A 6,182-nucleotide genomic window follows, 5' to 3' on the forward strand; every position below is an offset into this window, starting at 1 on the left:
GCATAGATCCTGAAGGTAGGACCACCATTGTTTCTGAGGTTCGACATGCTCATATCAGCATCACTCCCACCACCATTGCCAACCTAATGAGATGCTTTCTCACATTCTGGGGAAACTCTTGATGATAATAGCTTCAACATGACTACTCATCTCATGTTGAGGACTCTCATGGACAACGACCCCTTCAGTGCCAAGGTTATCAGGATCTGGCATCAAATGCTGGTGGGTAACTTCCATCCTCGGAGGCTTGATGAAAACAGCATCATGGTTGAAGATTTGGAATTTATTCTCTGTGGTCTTCGAGGGAAGAAGATTAACTTACCTTTGATGATTTTCAAAGGACTTGTTAAGGATGTTTCCATAGGTGTCACACGTCAAGGGACTGTGACCTGTCTTCCCTATGGGAGACTCCTCTCTTACATTTTCCTTAAGAAAGGTGTAGTGAGGAGGATGCGCAATTCTGGATCCATAGACATGTTCGAAGCCGAAAGCTTGCCTGTGCTGTCCTTGGAGGGTTTAGACCAAAGGATTAATTAACAAGTGTTTGCCTTAGGTTTTTATGCTTTCTTTTTGTAATCTCAGAAGTTTCTAGATCATGTTCTTTGGATCCTTTTTGTAATGCATGTACTTCCGTGTTTGAATGAAAATATTTTGGTGTTTTCTTTGACTCTTTTCCTTTAATTTATCAACCCATTCTGATTGTAGAGCCATTTTGATCAATGCAACGCATATGTTTTGATACATGCCTGACCATTTTGGCTTTCGTAGTACCCTGAATGTCTACGTTTTTGCAATCTTTACTTCGTACATGCTTGGTTTATATCTCTTCAAATATTTCCCGTTTACTCTCAAGATCCTACGATCTTCTGCCAACTCTTCAATTTCGTAAGCATTGTTCGAAAATACCTTTAAGATTCGAAAGGGTCCTTCCCAGTGTGGGGACTATTTACCAAGTGCCTGATTCTTTCGATCTATAGGTAAAATAACTTTCCAGACTAGGTAATTATTAATAAATGTTTTACCTTTCACCTTTTTGTTGTATGCTCTGGACACTCTTTCCTTCTGTCTTTTTATCATTTCCAGCGCTCGAAGTCTGTCCTCATCCAAATCTACCAATTCATTCATCATTAACTCCTAGTATACGTTGGGAGGAATATCTGCTTGTCTTTGTATCCTTACTGATTGCAAATATATCTCGATTGGAAGTACTGCATCATGTCCAAACGTCAACTGGAAAGGAGTTGTGTTTGTAGCTTCTTTTGGAGATGTTCGACAAGCCCAAAGTGCTTGGTCCAAAGTCTTATGCCAATTCTTGGGTTTCTTTCCCACATGTTTTTTAATAAGGCCAATTATTATTTTGTTTGCTGCTTCAACTTGTCCATTTGCTTGAGCATAGTAAGGTGTAGAAGTAAATAACTTGAAACCTATTTCTTTGGGAAAGTCTTGCATTTTTCGTCCAGTAAAGACTGATCCTTGATCAGTTGTTATACTTTCTGGGATTCCAAACCTATATATAATATGTTTCTGAATAAACTCAATCACGGCCTCTTGATCCACATTCGCCAGTGGTATTGCTTCGACCCATTTCGTGAAATAGTCTATTCCTACTAATATGTACCTTTGACCTTTAGACGACTTGGGGTGAATTTCTCCAATCAAATCTAATGCCCATCCCCTAAAAGGCCAAGGTTTCACTATTGTACTTAATTCGTTTGCTGGAGCGTGTTGGATACCTGCATGTTCTTGGCACTCTTGACACCCTTTCGCAAACTCTATGCAATCTTTTAACATCGAAGGCCAGTACATCCCATAACGAAACAAAAGCCATTTCATTTTGTGCCCTGCTTGATGTGCACCACATGCTCCACTGTGTACGTTTGACAGGGCCAGATATGCTTCTGCTTCACCCGAGCATTTCAATAATACCCCTTCAGGAGTTTTCTTGAACAATTCATTTCCCATCAGGAAATATGACAGGGCTCTATACTTGATTTTCCTGTCTGTATCCGTCGAAGGATTTTTTAGATAGTTTATTATTGGACTCCTCCAATCTGTATCTGCCAGTGAGTCTATGTTTAATACTTCGAATTCTTCTTTGTTGGCATAACCCAATTGTGAATTCTCTAGGTCACTTGGGGAAAGTTTAGTAGACATTGCTCTCCCTCTTACTTCAATCAATTCCTCTAACTTCTCTTTTGATACTTTGTATCCTGAAGCTAATTGTGCCAAGTCGTTTTCTTCTTGGTTATTTATCCTTGATATGTGTTTTAATTCCACATATTCGAATTTCTTGAGTAGCCTATTTGCTATGACAAAATACATGATCAAATTTTCTTTGATGCACTTGTATTCCTTTGTCAATTGTTTAATGACCAATTCGGAGTCTCCTTTAATTTCGACTCTGGTTGCCCCCAATTCTAACAAAGCTTCAAGTCCAGCAATTAATGCTTCGTATTCAGCTTCGTTGTTGGAGCATAATGGACCTTCGATTTTATACTTGAGCTTTGTTGGAATTCCATCATGAGAAATTATCAACATTCCAACTCCAGTTCCTTCTCTATGCGTTGAACCATCGAAGTATAACTTCCAGGGTTTTAAACCCACATACTGTTGATGACTCTCAACTACTGCATGGTCGACAATGAAGTCTGACACAATTTGACCTTTCATTGCCTTGAGAGGCTGAAATATTAATGAATATTCAGTAAGGGCTAAAGCCCACTTACCAATTCGACTATGTAGTATTGGCTTGGATAACATATGTTTAATAACATCACAATGAGATGAAACATAGACATCAACTGGTTTTATATAATACTTAAGTTTGATACAAGAGAAATACAAGCAAAGGCAGAGCTTTTCTATAGCAGTATATCTAGTCTCTGCATCATTGAGTACTCTACTTAAGTAATAAATGGCTCTTTCGATGCCATTCTTATCTTCTTGCGCCAGCATGCTGCCTATTGTTTTATCCGACGCTGAAATGTATAGGCGCATGTGCTTCTTCCCATTTGGGGGAGATAAGATTGGTGGACAAGTCAAGTATTGCTTGATCTGATCGAAAGCTTCTTGATGTTCAGCACGCCATTCAAATTTTCCTTGCTTAAGCCGTAGTAGAGGTGAGAAAGCTTGCGTGCGTCCACTCAAATTAGAGATAAATCTCCTTAAGAAATTTATCTTTCCCAATAATGATTGTAGTTCTTTCTTTGTGGACGGAGACTTGGTTTCCATTATGGCTTTCGTCTTGTTCTGGTTAATTTCTATTCCTTTTTTGTGGACTACGAAACCCAAGAAATCACTTGCCTGCACAAAGAAAGCACATTTGAGGGGGTTCATCTTTAAGCCATGTTTCCTCATTCTTTCGAATGATTGGCTCAAATGATCGAGATGACTCATACCCGAGGTAGATTTTACCACAATGTCATCTATATATACCTGCATGAATGTTTCTATAAAGTCATGGAATATAGAATTCATTGCTCTTTGATAAGTTGCCCCAGCATTTTTTAAACCAAAAGGCATTACAACCCATTCGTAAGTTCCTATTGCCCCTGGGCAACGAAATGCTGTTTTGGATACATCATCCTCTGCAATAAAGATCTGATTGTATCCAGAATATCCATCCAACATGCTCAAATACTCGAAGCCTGCGGCTGAGTCTACTAGCATTTCTGCTACAGGCATGGGATATTCGTCTTTAGGAGTGGCTGCATTAAGATCACGAAAGTCTATGCATACTCTTAATGAACCATTCTTTTTAATTACAGGTACTATATTAGCAATCCATTCAACATACCTTGTAGTTTGGATAAACTTGCAACGTAGAAGCCTTTCGACCTCTGCTTTAATCTTCGAATGAATCTCTGGCGCGAATCTCCTGGGAGTTTGCTTTACAGGCTTCTTCCCTTCTTTTATTGGTAGTTTCAATTTGACCAAGTCTCTTCCTAGACCAGGCATATCACCATAATCCCAAGCAAAACAATCTCTGTTTTCTTTCAACATTTCGATGACCGTTGCTTTTAGTTCTGGTTCTAGTTTCGCGCTGATGTATGTTATTCTTTTTTGATCCTTGTCTCCAAGATTTACTTCTTCGAGTGGATCTTGAGCCAACATCTTTATGTTCGACGCCATTGGGTCTTTTTCAAATCCCAAAGGTTCTTCGTCGTAAATTACATCTAACCTTTGACTCGCTTCTTCTCTCACGATCTTTTCGACTTGAACCGGGTCTTCAGAGAATTCGAAACTCGTATGTATCTCTAACTCTGTTACTCCTTTTTTGGTTAGAACTGCGTCCATCTTTGCATTTGATAGTTCGGCTTCGAGAGCCGCCTTCCTTTTGTTCTCGGCCACGTAAGCCGAAATCTTTTCGAAGAACGAAGACTCAGACATTATTAATGTCATCGTCCCAGCCTGTTGGTCGTACTGCTGGATAATTCTCCAATGGTGCTGTATCTGCTGGACCATCCATGATCTCTCTATCCCACTGGAATCCATTTGGGTGTAAAGTTAAATAGTACAATGCATTCTTATTTGGGGTATACATCTCTTCTGCAGCATGACAAGGACTTATGTTTGCCAGGTTCCTATCGAAGTTGGTTTTATTCACCTGGTTAACTTCAGCCATATAGTAACTCTGATCTCCTTCGATATTCTCCACTATACCATCTTCCCTCCAAATTGTCACCCTTTGATGCATTGTCGAGGGCACAGCTGCCACCCCATGAATCCATTCCCTACCAAGCAAAAGGTTGTAATTTGCTTTTGCTGGTATAACCATGAACATAGTTGGCCTTGTGACTGAGCCCACTGTCAAATTGACCTTAACGACTCCCAATGTTTGTCCTATCTTGCCTTCGTAGTTAGATAAGACCATGTTATGTGGCCTTATATCAGTATCGAACATACCAATTCTCTTTAGCATGTATTGAGGCATTAGGTTCACCGCTGCTCCCCCATCGACTAGGACTTTATTAATGCCAACATTCTCAATTTTAGCCCTGATATAGAGTGGCTTCAAATGATTCCGCATACCCTCATCAGGCCTTTCGAAGAAAGCGTTCTGTTCTTCAACTGCACCATTATTCAGCACATAATAACACACAGGCCTGTGCTTCGCCATTTCCTCGATATCAGCCTCTTCGCAGTCTTCAACTTCAGTCTCCTGATTAAACTCATGAGGGAGTACAAATACAACGTTGCAATTGAGGTTTATAGACGACACTCCATCAGAATCGAAATCATTTGTCATTCTATCCTCTTCTTTCCAGGAATTGGAGCGCATCTTTTCTTCTTCGTCCAAGATCTTTTCAGCTTCGAATAGCCTGCGTTCCACCGGAGGTTTGTTTGACTTTGCCCCCTGGTGTGGGACTTGGTTGCTACTAGACTCTCCAATCTCCCTTGGTTTGTATTCTCTTTGGGCCTTCTTCATCCTCTGATGCCTTCTCCACTGGGATCGGGACATAGGATTTTTTCCTTTGTAATTCTCCAATCGATACGCCTCTCGATTTGGTTTTTGAAATTGCTTCCTATATGCCATTGCAGTTCTTCCTCCTTGGTCCCAACTTCGCCATTTGTTGTTTCTTGCATTAGCTTGCACCCATCTATCCCTGGGTGCATCTGCAGGGACTTTGAATGTTACCCTTCGAGCTCTAGGGTGTGGGCTATCAGGCCTCTTCGTTGGAGTCCATATGTCGAAACCGTATAGGTTAGGACGCAACCCCTGAGTTTCTCGACCCATGTAGCAGTACACACGTTCGAATGATCTTGCCATCATTTCATCATAGACTGCCCCACATCTGGGGCATAGTGCAACTTCAGTGTTCCCTTTGTGGCATCTGACCAAAAATCCTACTAAATTTTCCTCCATCCTTGGGTACACTTGTAGTAGGGGACTTGGTTCTCTCCCTGGGTGTTCCCATCTTTCGCGTCGAGCCCTTTCGAAGTTAGCTTCGACCCTTCGATTCAGCATGATCGAACACCTTGGACACATCCATTGTTTTCCACCATTCCTCTCATGGCAATTCCAAAGGTAGTCTTTGAGGCTTTCACCTTTTGGAGGAGCTTCGATGCCCCCATTTTGCCTCGTCAGCCATGTCTCTAATTCGCCAAATTCAGACATTGGACGTCTGGCGCTGACCATGTTAACAACTGCTGGAGGAACTTCAGAGATTTGGATTTTCTGG

This window comes from Vicia villosa, linkage group LG6 (assembly GCF_029867415.1).
Source record: "Vicia villosa cultivar HV-30 ecotype Madison, WI linkage group LG6, Vvil1.0, whole genome shotgun sequence".
NCBI lineage: Eukaryota > Viridiplantae > Streptophyta > Magnoliopsida > Fabales > Fabaceae > Vicia > Vicia villosa.